At 50.5% G+C, this 18,220-nt stretch overlaps 1 long non-coding RNA gene and 1 pseudogene across 1 annotated transcript; one reads left to right on the top strand and one right to left on the bottom strand.

The window, feature by feature from the left end:
• Positions 1–445: 445 nt before the first annotated feature.
• On the bottom strand, positions 446–5,852 carry Gm52793. Its single transcript, XR_003955824.1, has 3 exons — positions 5,523–5,852; positions 3,136–3,213; positions 446–789 (listed from the first exon to the last, which is right to left on the bottom strand). It is a non-coding gene; the product is annotated as a predicted gene, 52793 (long non-coding RNA).
• Positions 5,853–6,915: 1,063 nt separating this feature from the next.
• On the top strand, positions 6,916–7,780 carry Gm15770 (annotated as a pseudogene).
• Positions 7,781–18,220: the final 10,440 nt, after the last annotated feature.

The raw sequence follows: 18,220 nt of genomic DNA, 5'->3' as shown, positions 1-18,220 counted from the left end.
AGACAGGCAGGCCAGGCATGGTGGTACCTGATCTAAGTCCTCAGGAGGCAGAGGCAGATGCATCTCTGTGAGTTCCAGGCCAACCTGGCCTATATAAGAGTAATTCCAGGTGGTCAGTGGTGGTGCATGCCTTTAATCCCAGCACTTGGGAGGCAGAAGCAGGCAGATTTCTGAGTTTGAGGCCAGCCTGGTTTACAGAGTGAGTTCCAGGACAGCCAGGGCTACACAGAGAAACCCTGTCTCAAAAAACCAAAAAAAAAAAAAAAAAAAAAAAAAAAGAGTAATTCCAGAATATCCCGGATTATATATTGACATGGTGAGAGCCTGTCTCAAAATAAATAAATAATCTCAATACTTAGGAGACAGAGGCAGGCAGCTCTTTGTGAGTTCAAGTACAGCCTCATCTAAGGGGGGAAAAAAAAAGAGACCGTTTGGAGTGGCTATTTTCAATATATTTAAAAGATTAAAGAAAATCGTGTCTGAACAACCAAACATATAACAGCTAAAAAGGGAAAGATCAAAGAAAGTGTCTGAAAGCGGACCACATGGAAATTCCGGTTGTTTCTGTGTGCTGCCACCACCACCAGTGATACATTTCTGTGGGATGGAGGCAGGCTTGTCACTGCGCCTCTGTGGAGGTTAGAGGGCTTTCTCTTTCCACCACGAGTTCTAGTTCTAGGAACCAAGCTCAGGCTTGGGCGGCGGGGATTTTACTTACATAAACAGTAACTAGAGACACAGTGCTCCCAAGTCCTCCGACCTTCTCACAGCTGCTGTGGGAGTCCAGACCTGGAAATGAATGGTAGTGACGACTACCCACACTCCGTTCCTCCACATGCACTTGAAGATGAGAAGCAGTGTGCGTATTGTATCACAATTATTTTAGAAGGTTAAGGATAGAAATGTAGCTCAGCTGTGGTGAGTTTGCCTAAAATCCCCCAGTGAGGGGCTGGAGGTGTGACTCAGTGGTAGAGCCCCTGCCTAGAATCCCTCAGTGAGGGGCTGAGGTGTGACTCAGTGGTAGAGCCCCTGCCTAAAATCCCCCAGTGAGGGGCTGGAGGTGTGACTCAGTGGTGGAGCCCCTGCCTAGAGTCCCCCAGTGAGGGGCTGGGGCGTGGCTCAGTGGTAGAGCCCCTGCCTAGAATCCCCCAGTGAGGGGCTGGGGTGTGGCTCAGTGGTAGAACCCCTGCCTAGACTCCCCCAGTGAGGGGCTGGGGTCATGGCTCAGCAATAGAGTGCTTTTCTAGCATGCACAAAGTTCTGGGTTTGGACACCAATAAATCCAGCAGTTGCAGACACAGACACAAACAAACAAACAAACAAGCAAATAAATTTAAAGAAAAAGAAGGGGGGGAGAGGGGGGGGGAGAGGGGGGGGAGGCGGCAAGCAGGGTTTGGGGCCTGAGAGGCTGGAGGTTTATGCAAGGATGGTGGACTGGCCCTTGTCAGATGAGAGTTGCTGTCAGTCCATACCATGAGAACTGTAAATCTATTCCACTTTTGTTTCTTTGTGACAGGATCTTGTTATGTAGCCCAGGCTGACCTTCAGGCTGACCTTGAACTTCAGATCTTCCTGCCTCAGCTTCTTTAGTGCTGGCATTACATGCTTATGCTCAGAAAGACCTCTCTCTCTCTGTATCTGTCTGTCTGTCTGTCTCTGTCTCTGCTCTCTCTCTCTGAGGACTCACTATGTAGCCCTGACTAGCCTAAAACTCACAGAGACCCTCCTGTCTCTGCTTTCCAGACGCTGAGATTCCCAACACCGCCATACCTTGTCTGTCATTTTTTTTTTTTTAGCGAACGAACATATATTTATTATAAAATGAGAAAACTCTTAAGAATAAGCGGGGCTTCACCGTCTTCCCACACTCAGGCTCTTCTCTTGGACCGCAAACACCATGAGCAACAACCTACTGGGTGGAGCAAGGCCGGGGGAAGCTGTTTTCCTCCCGAGAGCCAACAGAACACACTAGGCGTCTAGGGCCCCTCTCCCCAGAACGCGCCTCGCTCCGTTGCTCTGGCAACCAGCGCCTCTTTATCAAACTGCGGAGAAAACCCTGAAGGCCCCACCTGTTCTCCAGTTTGTGATTTAGAGCTTTGGGTGTTTTTAATTGTAGGAAAACCGAAATGAGCAGGGCTCGCTCCCTCTGCATGGGCAAGATAAAGCCTCAATCTGCCAGAGCGCTGTCTGCTGGAAAGAAATCTCTTTCAATTTGCGGGCGACTTTCCAGCGAGGCTCTGGTGGCAGCGAGCAAGCTGGCAGTGCATGTGGTGACACACTCAGATAGAGGCTCTGCCATTTCAGGGGAGGGGGAACCTATCCCCATTAGGGAAGGCTGGGTCCTGGCCAGCCAGGTACATCTGGGATGGCATTCTACCAGGCTGGGAACCTAGAGATCCGAGGAGTGAGGCTCAAGGCTCCCACCGTGTGTCCCTCTGCTCCTTCTGACCCCTAACCTTTCTCCTGGCCACTCCACCCTGGCACTGCAGGTCCAGAGCTTGAATAGCATGGGATGGTGCAGGCTTTTAACCTCAGCGTGTCAGAGGCAGAAACAGGTGGACCTCTTGTGAGTTCAAGGGCAACCTGGTCTACGACGTAGTGAATTCTGAATTTCTGGGCCAGCCCAGGCTAAATATGAAGCCCTGTCATAAAAATGAATGAGTGGATAAATAAATAAGATGCAGCCTGGGGGGCTAGTAAGATGGCTTAGCAGGTAAAGGTGATTGCTGCCAAGCATGGTAACCTGAGTTTGAACCTCAGGACCCACAGAGTGGAAGAAGGAGAACTCTTTTTCTGACCCCTAAACACATTCTCTTTGTTTTGTTTTGTTCTGTTTTGGAGACAGAGTTTCTTTTTGTAGCCCTGGCTGGCCTAAGACTCACCCTGTAGACCAGGCTGGCCTTGAACTCACTGAGATCCACCTGCCTCTGCCCCTGCAGCGCTGAGATTGAAGGTATGTGCCACTACCGCCCAGCTCTCCACACACATTCTGTGGCAGGCATGTGCCCACATATGGACAGACATACCCCTACACACACACACACACACACACACACACACACACACACACACACACACACACACGAGCGCACAAATTCACTTAACATAATAATAAAAGTGTGAAATACAACTCACCTCTACCTGACACTGGTCCCACCTGACTCCTGAGGTGTTCTGTTTGCTGCCTGGAATCTCTGCATCAACTCCGGACCCCTGCATCAAGATACATTTGTTTGCAAAATACAGAAAGCCTAGCTCAAAGGTTTGATTTGATGCTCGGTTGGTAAAGTGCTTGCCCACCCATCTGTAACCCTAGGTCCAGGGGATTCAGCACCCTCTTCTGGCCTCCACAGGAAACTACACTCATGTGAACACACATATGTATACACACACACACACACACACACCAAAAACAAAACCAAGGGAGCTGGAGAGATGGCTTATTAATTAAAGGCACTGGATGCTTCTTCAAGGGATGTGGGTTCAGTTCCCACATAGTGGCTCACCATCAGCGCTGTTTAGCTCTTTGGGGATCCAGCGCCCTCTTCTGGCCTACCTGGACATTGCATACACATGCTACACATACATGTGAGCAAAACAGGCATACACATAAAAAATAATCAAATCTGGCTGGGCATGATGATGCACGTCTTTAACCCCAGCATTCAGGAGGCAGAGGCAGGAGGATTTCTGAGTTCAAGGCCAACCTGGTCTACAGAGCGAGTTCCAGGACAGCTAGGGCTACACAGAGAAACCCTGTCTTGAAAAAGAAAAAGTGGGCTGGTGAGATGGCTCAGTGGGTAAGAGCACTGACTGCTCTTCCAAAAGTTCTGAGTTCAAATCCCAGCAACCACATGGTGGTTTACAACCACCCGATATGAGATCTGACACTCTCTTCTGGTGCATCTGACAGCTAAGCTACATTGTACTAACTTATAATAAAAATATTTTAAAAAGAAGAAGAAGGGGGGCTGGAGAGATGGCTCAGCGGTTAAGAGCACTGACTGCTCTTGGGAAGGTCCTGAGTTCAAATCCCAGCAACCACATGGTGGCTTACAACCATCCTTAATGACATCTGACTCCCTCTCCTGGTGTGTCTGAAGACAGCGGCAGTGTACTTACATATAAAATAAATAATAAATAAAATCTTTAAAAAAAAAAAAAAAGAAGAAGAAAAAGAAAAAACCCCAAACTAACAGGTTGTTTGTTTGTGAGACTCCCACTCATATTTTCTGACTGAGCTTGACTCCAGGCAACTGGAATCACAGAAACCAGAAAAGGGAGGAGCCATTTAGTTGGCTCCCTCACCTACACAGCCCCATCCACTCTTAGGGATTCTGGGAAATGGCTCAGCAGCCTGGCACCCACTGCTCTTAGCTCCTCCACCTTTCCAGAGTTTGTGACTGTCTGCATGGGACGGCTTCTGTACAAACCATTTTTGTTTTTGAATTTTTCTGTTTCTATTTTTCATATACATAAATGTGTGGTGTGCACATGTATGGGTCTTTGCAAGTGTGTGGACGAGTGTGTGTATGGTGGAGGTGCAGATGCACGGGGAAAACCCATGTGATGTTGGCAGTCATTCTCCAGCTCTCCTCCACCTGATCCCCTGAGGTACCATCTCTCAATCAAGCCAGTCTGCTCTGGAGACCCCTGCCTTCTGATGCTGGGATTTCCTGCTCAGCGTCAACGTGGGCTCTGGGGATCTGAACTCTGGTCATTATGCTTGAATGCTCATCCTTTAAGCATGGAACCATTTTCCCAGCTCTGTGGGAGATTTAAGAATTATTTACTTACTTTTTTTTTTTTTTTTTTTTTTTTGAGACAGGGCTTCTCTGTGCAACCTTAGCTGTCCTGAAACTCACTTTGTAGACCAGGCTGGCCTCGAACTCAGAAATCCGCCTGCCTCTGCCTCCCAAGTGCTGGGATTAAAGGCGTGCGCCACTACTGCCCGGCAAGAATTATTTATTTTTATGTGTATGGGTGTTTCACCTACATGTATGTCTGTGCACCGTGTGCGTACAGTACCCTCAGAGGCCAGAAGAGGGAGCCAGATTCCGTGGGACTGAAGTTACAGACTCATGAGCCAGGGTGGGAGCTGGATATTGAATCTGGAACCTCTGGGAAAGCAGTTAGTGCTCAGAACCACTGAGCCAGTGCTCCAGCCCTATGCCAGGCAGTTTTGGCAGACGAGCTTCCTGGTACTGCTTTCGCTTTGCACAAAGCCTTTTCCTGCTCTATTCAAAAGCCACTTGGAAGTCCCTCACCTTGGGGGAATGAAGAGTGGTCAAATGAGACTCAGTGTGAACAGAGGTGTCTAAGAGAAGGCTGTTCCAAGAGCAGACACCCGGGGCCTGGGCGCCAGGCTGAAGGGGAGGGTCACCAGGTTGCCCTGGCAACAGAATGGGGGTATTATAAGCTCTTCTTCTGAGGGTTTTCAGGGCTGCAAATGCAGATCTGTAGAATCCCGGTTGACAAGGTGATGTGGGTGTGGGGTGCGGCTCTAGGCAGTAATGCTGTACCTGGAACCTGAAGGACTGAAGGATGGAGATGGGTAGGAGCTGCTGGACACTGGACACTGTGGTCTTGGGTGCACAAGCCCAGGACTGGGAGCACGTTCCTGCTTGAGTGACACACTATTCTGATCCAGCAGGGGCAGGAGGGTGATGCCAAAAACTCCCGTAGCCCGGCAGGGACCGAGGTGGTGTTCCCTAGCCTCCCGCTAGTACTGAAGTATATTCTTGAAGAGTGCTCCTTAAGAGTGCTCCCCATAGCTGGGGCTGTAGGGTGCACATCTTTAGCCTTTTAATCCCAGCACTTGGGAAACAGAGGCCAGCAAGTTCCAGGACAGCCAGGGCTACACAGGGGACCATCCTCACCCTGAAAAAAAAAAAAAAAAGAATGTTTCCCCAAAGTGATCTCAAATAGCTAATCTCCAAGAGTTCTCCTCAGTGGCACTTGGTAGTGCCCTCCAGTAGAACCTCTGTACCTCCCCAGTATGCTTCCCAAAAAGACTCAAGAGTACTCCCCACTAGTACCTGAGAGTGCTCCCTGCCTCCTGCCTCCCCCCCCCCCATAGTCATAGTCCGCAGTGGGGAATCTCCAGCTGATGTGAGCACAACACATCCATCTAATTAACTGCCTTCTAAAAACCACTTATAAATGAAATATATGTCCGAGAAACATCCTTTTGCAGTGGGCAGTAGAAACTGCAGAGACCGGAAACTGCTCCATTCGACAGCTCTCAGGTTTAAATGACACATGATGTCACCTCGTCCAAGGCTCAGGGAACATCACAGTCAGCTGGGGTAGAAAGAATGTAAGAGTCAGGGGAAGGGGTGGGGTGATGTGCTACACTGCCTCCAGAATTCAACAGTTACCTCTGACAAAGATTAGGACCAGAAATGCCAAGTCATGGAGGGAGGAGGGAGGAGGGAGGAGGGAGGAGGTCCTCCGTAGGTCCGCCCCTTTCTCAGGATCAATAGCTGGTTTATAGTTGTGGAGGCAAGATAAGATATCTTTTCAGAAATGTAGTCCTTCATCCCTGCCCCCCCCCAACAACTCTGATGACTCCCCCTCCCCCCTCTCCCTCCCTCCATCTCCTTCTCTCCCCGTCCCTCCTTCCTTCCTCCCCATCCCCCAAGGTGAGGAAAATAGGAAGAGAGCAAGTTAGGAAGACTAGAGATGGGACCAATGGGAGAAGGGGGGGGGGGGGACATGTGGATGAAATGTTATAATGAAATCCATTATATATAAATCAAACATTAAACCACATAAAAGAGTGCTCCCCAGCCAGGTGGTGGTGACACACACCTTTAATCCCAGCACTCGGGAGGCAGAGACAGGCAGATTTCTGAGTTCAAGGCCAGCCTGGTCTACAGAGTGAGTTCCAGGACAGCCAGGGCTACACTGAGAAATCCTGTCTTGAAAAATAAAAACAGGGTGGCGGCTAGCCGCTGTCTGTGGAGGCCACGGCTTGGACTAGGGGGGGCAGCGCTCCGCCTTGCCAGGCAACAGATGCCCAGCGTCTGTGCAGCGCAGCAGTTGAGAAGCAGCAGCCACCGAAGGAGTGAAGCACTCGCCGGCGCACCTCTGGATAATGTTCCCAAAGTATACCCCCCCAAGACCCAGCAGCTGGTCCAAGACATTGCCAGCCTTATGCTCCTGGAGATCTCAGACCTCAACGGACTCCTGAAGAAAACATTGAAGATCCAGGATGTCAGCCTTATGCCAATGGGTGGCATGGTGCCTGGTCTCGTCTCTGCTGCAGCACCGGCCTCTGAGGCGGCCGAGGAAGAAGACGTCCCCAAACAGAAAGAGCGGACACACTTCACCGTCCGCCTGACAGAGGCAAAGCCTGTGGACAAAGTGAAGCTGATCAAGAAGATCAAGAACTATGTCCAGGGCATCAACCTCGTCCAGGCCAAGAAGCTGGTGGAGTCCCTGCCCCAGGTAATCAAAGCCAAAGGTAATCAAAGATGGAAGCAGCCTTGGAGGCAGTGGGTGGCACCGTGGTTCTGGAGTGAGGCATGGTTATGAGGACTTACGGACTAGAGTTCTGGGATCCGGGCAAAGCATGCTCACCCTGATTCACTCCCAGCTGCTGTGGTGGGAGCAACAGCTAGTTACGCTGAGTGTCCGAGGTCTCCTGAGAGGGACAGGATGGACCTACTGTGATGGGGTGGGGCAGAACTCATGAGAGATTGCCTTGGGAACTTACCAAGTGAACACACCCTCTGGTGGCTACTGAGAAAATAAACTATTCAGGCTGGGGTGTTCAGTGAGTGGTGTGTGTGCCCAGGGCTGGGAGTATAAAGGACCACCTAGAAAAAAAAGAAAGAAAAAAGAAAGAAAAATAAAACAGTAACAAAACAAACAAACAACAAAAAGAGTGCTCCCCAACTGCTCAGAGTATTCCTTGAGAGCGCTCCTCCAAAATACCTGAGGGTACGCTGCATCAGCACCTGTGTGTACTCCCCAAAAGTGCCCCCCCAAAGAGGAAGACAAAACAGCTGACAAGAACTGTAGGGTCTCTGAGCTTTGGTGACCCCACCCCCTCATGATGGCTGTCAACCCCCCACATGCTGGCTGCCAGCTCCCCCCCCCCATGATGGCTGTCATCACCCCCGACCCCCGCTGGCTGTCAGCCTCCCTCCCCCAAGGCAGAGAGAAAGAAGAATGGGATCCTCCACAAGAGTGAAGAGCCACACCCTTCAAGACTGCTCAGAAAACACCAAAAGGCCACAGCTTCTGGCGCCCTTCCCTGGGTCCACTCACCAGCAGGTGAAGGGAGGGGCAAGGGTGACATCAAAGCAGCCGAGTATTCACTGGGACCTGCTGCTACAGTGCTTGAGGGCAGGCATGTCCCCAGCCTGGCTCCACTGTTCTTTCTGTGAAACCTTCAGCAGCTTCCTCAGACCCTCTGAGCTGCACCTGGTGTTCGCACTGGGGCTCACAAAGTAGACACACAAGCTTTGTTCTTCCCCGGGCCTCAGTTTCCTCTCTGTAAAGTGGAATGGCAAAAGGGGCTTCCATGAGGACCATTGGGAAGACACAGAGGGGCAAAGTAGGGCCTGGAATTCTATTCAGTGCACAGTAGGACAAGCACTCACTAGGTGCTCGCTACAGAGTAGGCAGCCACCATACATCAGGCACTTGGCACCAAGTAGACAGTCAGGAAGGGCTAGGCCCTTGGCACATGATAGATACAATGGCTCTTTGTGGTTGTCAACTTGACTACATCTGGAATTAAGTGAAACCCAAATGGCTGGGGACCCCTGTGAGGGACTTTTTTCTCAGATATCTGAAGTGGGAAGACTCACTGCTAATCTCGGTCTTTTGAGGTGGGAGACACACCTTTAACCTAACCCTATAGAAAGGACATGGAAGAAGGAAGCTTAGGCTCTGCCTGCTTGCTCTGACTTTCGCTGGCAAGCCTGTTCCTTTCCTGGCATCAGCCTACTCCTTCAGCCTATACTGAAGACCAGCTGAGACACCCAGCCTCGTGGGACCAGGCAACTACTGGACTCTTGGACTTTCATCCATTGGCAGCCATTGTGGGACTAGCTGAACCACACCCTGTAAGCAACTCTAATAAATCCCGTGTGTGTGTGTGTGTGTGTGTGTGTGTGTGTGTGTGTGTGTGTGAAGTGTGTGTACATATATACACATACATACATATGTAAAGTGAATATACATATTCATTCTGTACGTTCTGTTTCTCTAGAGAACCCTGACTAATACAGACAGCAAGCACACAGACTAGTCACCAGTAGATTCACAGCAGACAGTAGGATCTGTGTGCACAGCAAGCCATGGTACTCCCACCCCAGGGGGACGTGAGTTCTCCTAAGTAGAGACCCAGCCAAGCAGAGGCACCATATCCCTCCTGAACTGCTCTGGGTCGTGGAGGTCAGCGGCTAAGTGGCTCTGAAGATGAGCCGGGCTAATCCTCACGAGATGGGCGAGTGACTTAAGAAGATTGGAGCAGAAACCTAGACCCACAAACTCTATCTCAGATTAGAGATGAGAATCTCCCACCCAGGCGGGGCTGGGGAGATCTCAGAGCTGACCGCCCCACAGTACCACAGGGTTGCTTCATCCTTGAGGCCCAGATGGCCAAAACGCCTGTCTTATTGAAAGTGACAAGAAGGGGCAGGAAGGCCAAGCGTGTCCGTGAAGACCTGAAATCCAACACCCAGGTGGAGACAGGAGGATTAGAAATTCAAGGTCATCCACAGCTACATAGGGAGGCTAACCTGGACTAACCGAGACCCCTTTCTCAAAATGAACAAACAGAAACAAAAGCAAAGCAAAGCAAAACACAAAAGGAGGCTCCTGAACCCACGAGGTCACTTCAAGGACTTTGAAAGAAATGGCCTCTGCTGTGGAAAGCAGCCTGCGCGTCGCTGCAGGAGATGGAGCGATACGGCTTATCTCTTCCTTCGGAAGCCTTGTTTTCCCAAACGTCTCTCTATCTGTCGCAGGGAGACATGAAACTATCTGATCATGCACAGAATTTATTTTACTTTAAAATTTTTTTTTAAATTAGAGTATAATTGTACCATTTCTTCCTTCTCTTCCTTCCTTCCTTTCCTGGTACACTCACTTTACTCTCTCAGATCCATGGCCTCAATTTCTTAAACTGTTGTGGGATGTCTGTCTGTGTCTGTGTGTGTTCAGTTTATATAATGTTACTTGTATGTATATGATTTCAGGGCTTGCCACTTGGTATTGTGTAACTAATTTGGGGCTCTTCCTTGTGGAAGACTATTCTTCTGCCTCCCATGTACATATATTTTGCTTTCTGTGTCAGGGAAGGAACCGAGGGCCTCATGTACACTAGACAGAGCTCCATCACCGGGGATTCTAAGAAGGGGCTCTACCACTGAGCCACGCCCCCAGCCCCTCCCTAGGGGATTCTAGGCAGGGGCTCTACCACTGAGCCACGCCCCCAGCCCCTCCCTGGGGGATTCTAGGCAGGGGCTCTACCACTGAGCCACGCCCCCAGCCCCTCACTGGGGGATTCTAGGCAGGGGCTCTACCACTGAGCCACGCCCCCAGTCCCTCCCTGGGGGATTCTAGGCAGGGGCTCTACCACTGAGCCACACCTCCAGCCCCTCACTGGGGGATTCTAGGCAGGGGCTCTACCACTGAGCCACGCCCCCAGCCCCTCACTGGGGGATTCTAGGCAGGGGCTCTACCACTGAGCCACGCCCCCAGCCCCTCCCTAGGGGATTCTGGGCAGGGGCTCTACCACTGAGCCACGCCCCCAGCCCCTCCCTGGGGGATTCTGGGCAGGGGCTCTACCTCTGAGACTTACTTGCTCAACTTTCTCTATCAGTGCCTTTCTTCTTCTGTCTCTCTGTCTCTCTCTTCATCTCTGTTTTGATCTATCTTTGTCTCTTTATCTCTGACTCTACTGCCAACGCTCTCTGCCTAGGACCGTGAAGCATCTGCACAGTGAGCCTCAGCCCCACTGTCCTGTCCTTGACATACATAGCCCAGGCCCGAGCTCGCAGGCAGCGTAGCTGAAGACAGTGGGGCCAGAAGCAGGGCGGAAACTTCATACCTCTTCTTAGCATGAGGTCCACCATACCTTTTCATTACCGCCTGCTCTGGCCACAGACCTCAGCATTAAGGCTGGGGAGTCCTAGTGCCTTAAGGGACTGACCCTGCTGCTGTCTAGGCCACCAGACTGACTCTAGGTTCTTCTTCATCCAGCCCCATGAAGACCTCAGGTCTTTAGATCATGTAGAAGCCTCCAGAATCGTCCATGCCAACACACAACTCAGGAACCCTGCACAAAAGCATCCAGAAAGAGATAGAACCTGGCTTTGGCTGCAACTCTCTCCTCAGTCTCTCTCTCTCTCTCTCTCTCTCTCTCTCTCTCTCTCTCTCTCTCTCTCTCTCTCTCTCTCCTGAGGCTGGGTCTCTCACTGGCCTGAAGCTCACCAATTAGTGTAGGTAGTTGGCCAGTGAGTATCGGGAAGCCTCGGGTCTCCCAGCGCACACGGCCACACCCAGCTCCTTCAGATGGGTTCCGGGGATCACACTGAAATCTCCATGCTAGTATGACAAGCACTTTGCAGACCGAGCTGTTTTCCCAGACCTTAGCTGCTCCTCTCAGCCTTCAGCTCTGGCTTCTTTCTTGTCACTCCGCTCTGTAGCACCTCCCCCACCCCACCCTCACCCCCACCCCTGTACAGTGCACACAGCAGGTTCCATCCTATACACACTGCTGGACTGCCGGATTGTGTTCTAGAGCATTCTTCTTCCAGGAATGAGGCCAGCACCTCCTCTGCAAGCCTGGGAGGTTCCTGCAAGAGTCCTGCAGGAGGACAAGAATGGCACACAGCTTTTCACACAGCTTAAGAGAAAGGCTTGAGGTTTTGTGTGCTAGGGTGCTATGGACTGGACCTGAAGGCTCAACACTTGGGAGGTGGAGGCAGGAGAATTCAGAACTGAAGGTAATCCTTGACTACACAGTGAGTTTTGAGGCTAACTTGGGCTACATAAGACTCTGTTTCAAAAAACAAAACGAGAAACCCTGTCTTAAAAAAACAAAACAAAAACAAAAAACAAAACAAGGGGCTGGAGAGGTGGCTGAGCAGTTAAGAGCACCAGCACTGGTTCCACTTGCAGAGAACACAGGTTCCGGTCCCAGCACCCACAGGTAGCTCTCATCTGTCTGTAATAAGGTCCTCTCTGCTTCATAGGATTCTACGTGTATACAGGTCACATAGACTCACACAGGCACACATGCATATACAAAAACACAAACAAAAATGTATACATATGCATGATGTAAGGCTCTTCAGCTATTAAAAGGAAAAAAAATTAAAATATTTAAGTTTGGGGCTGGAGAGATGGCTCAGTGGGTAAGAGCACTGGCTGCTCTTCCAGAATACCTGAGTTCAAATCCCAGCAACCACATGGTGGCTCACAACCATCTGTAATGGGATCTGACACCCTCTTCTGGTGTGTCTGAAGACAGCTACAGTGTATTCATATACATTAAATAAATAACTTTAAGTTTGGGGGATTTTGCTTTTTTAAAAATTTATTTTTGGGGGCTGGTGAGATGGCTCAGTGGTTAAGAGCTCCGACTACTCTTCTGAAGGTCATGAGTTCAAATCCCAGCAACCACATGATGGCTCACAACCATCCATAATGAGATCTGATGCTCTCTTGTGGTGTGTCTGAAGACAGCTACAGTGTACTTACATATAATAAGTAAATAAATCTTTAAAACAAAAGCATTCTCCTTTAAAAAAAATTTTATTTTTGCTGGGCGTGGTGGCGCATGCCTTTAATCCCAGCACTCGAGAAGCAGGGGCAGGCAGATTTCTGAGTTCTAGGCCAGCCTGGTCTACAAAATGAGTTCCAGGACAGCCAAGGCTATACAGAGAAACCCTGTCTCGAAAAACAAAACAAAATTTATTTTTATGTTTTGTCTGTCTGTCTTGTCTGTTTTCCCAGAAGAGGATGTTCAATCTCCTGGAACTGGAGTTACAGACAGTTGTTAGCTGCTCCGTGGCTGCTGGGAATCTCACTCAGGTCCTCTGGAGGAGCAGTCAGTGCTTTTAATCCTAAAGCTGTCTGTCCAACCTCCACCCACTTATTTTGGAGACCAATCTCACTATGTAGCTTTTGTGGGCCTGGAACTGAGTCTGTAGAGCAGGCTAGCCTCTAAGTTACTGAGATCTGCCTGCCTCTGCCTCCAGAGCTCTGCGATTAAATGTGTGTGCCCACCACTGCCCAGCAATCCCCAGGAGCCAAGGAGGCAGTGGCGTAGCCATTTCTCCCAGAAGGCCTTGAAGTGACCTTGTAGCATTCAGGTGCCTCTTTTTTGGTTTAGGTTTGTGCTGTTTTGTTGTTGTTGTTGTTTGTTAGTTTGTTTGTTTTTGTTTTTTGAGACAGGGTTTCTCTGTGTAGCCCTGGCTGTCCTGGAACTTACTTTGTAGACCAGGCTGGCCTCGAACTCAGAACTCAGAACTCAGAACTCGAGTGCTGGGATTAAAGGTGTGCACCACCACGCCCGGCTTTTTTTTTTTTAAGATTTATTTATTATTATACATAAGTACACTATAGCTGTCCTCAGATACTCCAGAAGAGGGCATCCGATTTCGTTACGGATGGTTGTGAGCCACCATGTGGTTGCTGGGATTTGAACTCAGGACCTTCAGAAGAGCAGTCGGCGCTCTTAACCACTGAGCCATCTCGCCAGCCCGTGCTGTTTGTTTTTTCGTGCTGTTTGTTTTTTGAGGCACAGTCTCATGTAGTCCAGGCTAGCCTCATGATGTAGCTGAGGGTGACCTTGAAAATTTTGACACATGCTGCCATGTAAGTGAAATCTTGGGGATACATGGCTAAGTGGAACAATATAGACCTGAATCCCACTCATAGGGGATCCCAGGAGTCCTCCAATTTGTGTACACAAAAAATAGAATTCTGGGTGCCAGGGGCTGGGGAGAGGTTTAATAGGGACAGGGTTACAGTTTGGGAAGTAGGCACTTATCCATGGTTAAAGTAAGAAACCGTATGGCAGCCAAGTACAGTGGCGCACACCTTCGATCCCAGAAGGATATCTGAGTTTGAGGTCAGCCTGGTCTGCATAGTGAGTTCCAGGACAACCACAGCTAACATAGTAAGACCCTGTCTCAAAAACAAACAAACAAAAAAGAAACTGTATGGTATGTGTTTTATACTACAGTTTTTTAAAAGGTTAAAGGTTGGGGGAGTGGCTCAGCTGTGAAGTGCTTACTTAGCATTCCTCAGTAACACATAGTAGGCGTGGCTCAGTGGTAGAGCCCCTGCCTGGAATCCCCCAAGGAGGGGCTGGGGTGTGGCTCAGTGGTAGAGCCCCTGCCCAGAATCCCCTAGTGATGGCTGAGGCGTGGCCCAGTGGTAGAGCCCCTGCCTAGAGTCCCCCAGTGATGGGCTGGGGGCGTGGCTCTGTGGTAGAGCCCCTGCCTGGAATCCCCCAGTGATGGGCTGGGGGCGTGGCTCTGTGGTAGAGCCCCTGCCTAGAGTCCCCCAGTGATGGGCTGGGGGCGTGGCTCTGTGGTAGAGCCCCTGCCCAGAATCCCCTAGTGATGGCTGAGGCGTGGCCCAGTGGTAGAGCCCCTGCCTAGAGTCCCCCAGTGATGGGCTGGGGGCGTGGCTCTGTGGTAGAGCTCCTGCCTAGAATCCCCCAGTGAGGGGCTGGGTGTGGCTCAGTGGTAGAGCCCCTGCCTAGAATCCTCCAGTGAGGGGCTGGGTTGTGGCTCAGTGGTGGAGCTCCTGCCTAGAGTCCCTCAGTGAGGAGCTGGGGGTGTGGCTCTGTGGTAGAGCCCCTGCCTAGAATCCCCTAGTGAGGGGCTGGGGGCATTGCTCTGTGATAAAACGTTTCTTCACTTAGACAAGACTGTTAAGTTCTATGCTCAGCACCTTCCAAAGGACACAACCCTGTGGGGAATTGCAGGCTGGTCTCCAGTTGAGCTGAGGTCTGAACCCTGGTGGTGATAATTCACCTTCATGACAAGGTAGGCGTTCCCTCATGCTCCTGGAACTCTGGCCCCAGGTAGGGTTGCCCCTTGGCCACCCCCTGAAGAGTGGAATAGAGGAATGCCCACCCAGATATGAGTAGAAAGGGTAGGTAGCAGCCCTCCCACGCCTGACGGACCAGAGAATAGGTGGAACTCTGGCGGGGTGTGGGTCTTTCCCTTCCCCCACTCCCCTCAGGCCCCCTTTTTAAGTTCCCAACACAACCCAACTGAACAGATTAACAGAGGGACAAAAAGAGAAAGAAACAGAGGGGAAAGCCCACTTGGTGGACAGGTAGACACATCCCTCGTCCCACAGTTTGGGAGGAGGCCAAGGCCAGATTATGACAAATTCAAGGTTATCCCAGCCATACTGTGGGACTCCGTCTCAGTGACAAAAAGGAGAGATGACTGTGCTGCAAGGTGGCTAGGCAGGCGAGGAGCTTTACCAAGCCTGATACCATGTGAGCTTCGTCCCTGAAACCTACAAGGTGACTCGGTGGAGAGAGCAGCGACCCCTACAGGTTGCCCTGACTTTTGCATGTGCGCAGTAATACCTAAGGACAGTCATACACATACACCCACAGAAGTAAATGCATGCAACTTAAACAAATTTTTTCTTCGAGACAGGGTTTCTCTCTGTAGCCCTGGCTGTACTGGAACTCGCTCTGTAGACCAGGTTGGCCTTGAACTCAGATCGCCTGGCTCTGCCTCCCTGGTGCTGGGATTACAGGTGCAGGCTACCCTCTGGAGTGACGGTCACTATACATGAGCCCCTAACCTGATGTGGTCCAGTGCGGGAAGCGGGTGCGGCCGCAGGCCCCGTAAAACCCACTTGTTTACTGCCTTGCCCGAGCATGCGCAGTGAGGCTGTATGTGTGGGCTGTCCAGCTTCCTAACACCCTGGGCTTTTCTAGGGAAAGGGGGAGGGTAGAGTGATCTGTCACATGTGCAGAATTCAGTGGCAAGTAGACAGCTCATCCTGGACCCTCCTTCCCATGTTGGCAGCTTCTTCTAAGGTCAGCTAAGTCAGCTTAGTTTGAGACTTTGGGGGCCATCACCTGCACTTGTAACTCATTTACACATCACGCCTCTGAGTTGATGGCCCAGAACAAAATCACAGAGAGACAAATCCCTAGGTGTGGCCCAACAAAGAGAAGAGGTTGGCCCCATGGTCACTACCCAACCATCAACATCCTTTAAGCTCACACTGTCCGGTGTAGGTGGGGCAGCTGAGGCCCTGATGCAGGTGAAAAGGCCACAGGTGAACGTAAGACAGGCAGAGAGGGGCTGGAGAGATGGCTCAGCGGTTAAGAGTACTGAATGCTCTTCCGAAGGTCCTGAGTTCAAATCCCAGCATCCATATGGTGGCTCACAACTATCTGTACTGAGATCTGATGCCCTCTTCTGGAGTGTCTGAAGACAGCTACAGTGTACTTACATTAAATAAATAAATAAATAAATAAATAAATAAATAAATAAATCTTATATTAAAAAAAAAAAAGGCAGAGAGGATGCAGGCCTCGAGGCAGGTGAGGAGCTTTACTAAGCCTGATACCGTGTGAGCTTCGTCCCTGAAACCTACAAAGTGACACGGTGCCTCTGTGCCCTTTCTCTCTGTCAGAAGACTCACAGGGGAGATAGACCAGGTTCATAGCTAGCTAGCTGCTGCTTTGAAGGTAGCCTCTCTGGGATGGTCTCATGTAGCCCAGGCTGGCCTTGATCTATGTAGCCAAGGATGACCAGGAAACTTTTTGGTTTTCGTTTTTTGTTTGTTTTTCAAGATTTATTTATTTATTTAATGTATGTGAGTACACTGTAGCTGTACATATGGCTGTGAGCCTTCATGTGCTTGTTGGGAATTGAATTCTAGGACCTTGGCTCTCTCTGATCAACCCCGCTCGCTCTGGCCCAAAGATTTATTTATTATTATACATAAGTACACTGTAAGCCGGGCATGGTGGCGCACGCCTTTAATCCCAGCACTCGGGAGGCAGAGGCAGGTGGATTTCTGAGTTTGAGGCCAGCCTGGTCTACAGAGTGAGTTCCAGGACAGCCAGGGCTCTACAGAGAAACCCTGTCTCGAAAAATAAACAAACAAAAAACAAATAAGTACACTGTAGCTGACTCCAAAGGCACAAGAAGAGGGAGTCAGATCCCATTATGGGTGGTTGTGAGCCACCATGTTTTTGCTGGGAATTGAACTCAGGACCTTCGTAAGAGAAGTCAGTGCTCTTACCCCTGAGCCATCTCACCAGCCAAACCTGGAATTTCTAATTCTCTTGCCTCTACTTCCCAAGTTGGGGGGGGGTTATGGGTATGCAGCACTGTGCATGGCTTATGGGGACCCAATCCAGAAAGTGTGCGTGCTAAGTAAGCAGGTTATCAACGGAGCCCCCCTGTACTTTCCTGATTTTTGTAATAGAGGATCAAGACAGCAGGGGACAGACCCAAGAAGCTGTGACCCTTCACCCTGTCTGCCACCAATCACCTAGGTGACCCTTCCCCATATCAGCTTCATGGAGGTGCTGGGAGCCTCTGCTGTGGTCGCTATAGAGACAGGGCAAGTGGCCAGCAGGTGTCACCAAAGTCCGCAGAATCCAGAGGAACCATAAAGATGGTGGGGGGCGCTGAGGCCCCTCTCCCCCCAGGTCTCTTCTAAGCACTAAGAGCGATCATCCCAGACTGCTACAGGTAAAACTGTCTGCTGTGGACAGGAGCGACCTACCATCAGCCATCAGCGTGCGCACAGCCCAGGACAACAAAGAGGAAGGGAAGTATCCCTTTCCCTGCTGTGGAGAATTAACAGGGCTCCAGGTGGTCTGGATGAGTCATGGGGTTTGTTCTCTTTGTGAAATTGTGACTAAGGCTGGCCTGGAGCAGGGTGTAACACAGGGACTGTTCTTGGCTTTGTTTTGATTGGTTGGTTGGCTTTTCTGAGACAGGGTTTCTCTGTGTAGCCCTGGCTGTCCTGGAACTCACTCTGTAGACCAGGCTGGCCTGAAACTCAAGAAATCCACCTGCCTCTGCCTCCCAAGTGCTGGGATTAAAGGCTGTGCACCACCCTTCACCACACACCCAGCTCATGGCTGCTCTTGTTTTTCAGGGCTCCAAGTATCTCTAGTAGGAAGCTATTTACCCTGGTAGGCCGGGCACAGGGAGGCTTCATCTTAACCTCACCATCAGTCCACACA

This window comes from Mus musculus, chromosome 5, assembly GCF_000001635.26.
Source record: "Mus musculus strain C57BL/6J chromosome 5, GRCm38.p6 C57BL/6J".
Classification (NCBI taxonomy): Eukaryota; Metazoa; Chordata; class Mammalia; order Rodentia; family Muridae; genus Mus; species Mus musculus.
This window is presented reverse-complemented; position numbering and strand designations above follow the sequence as displayed.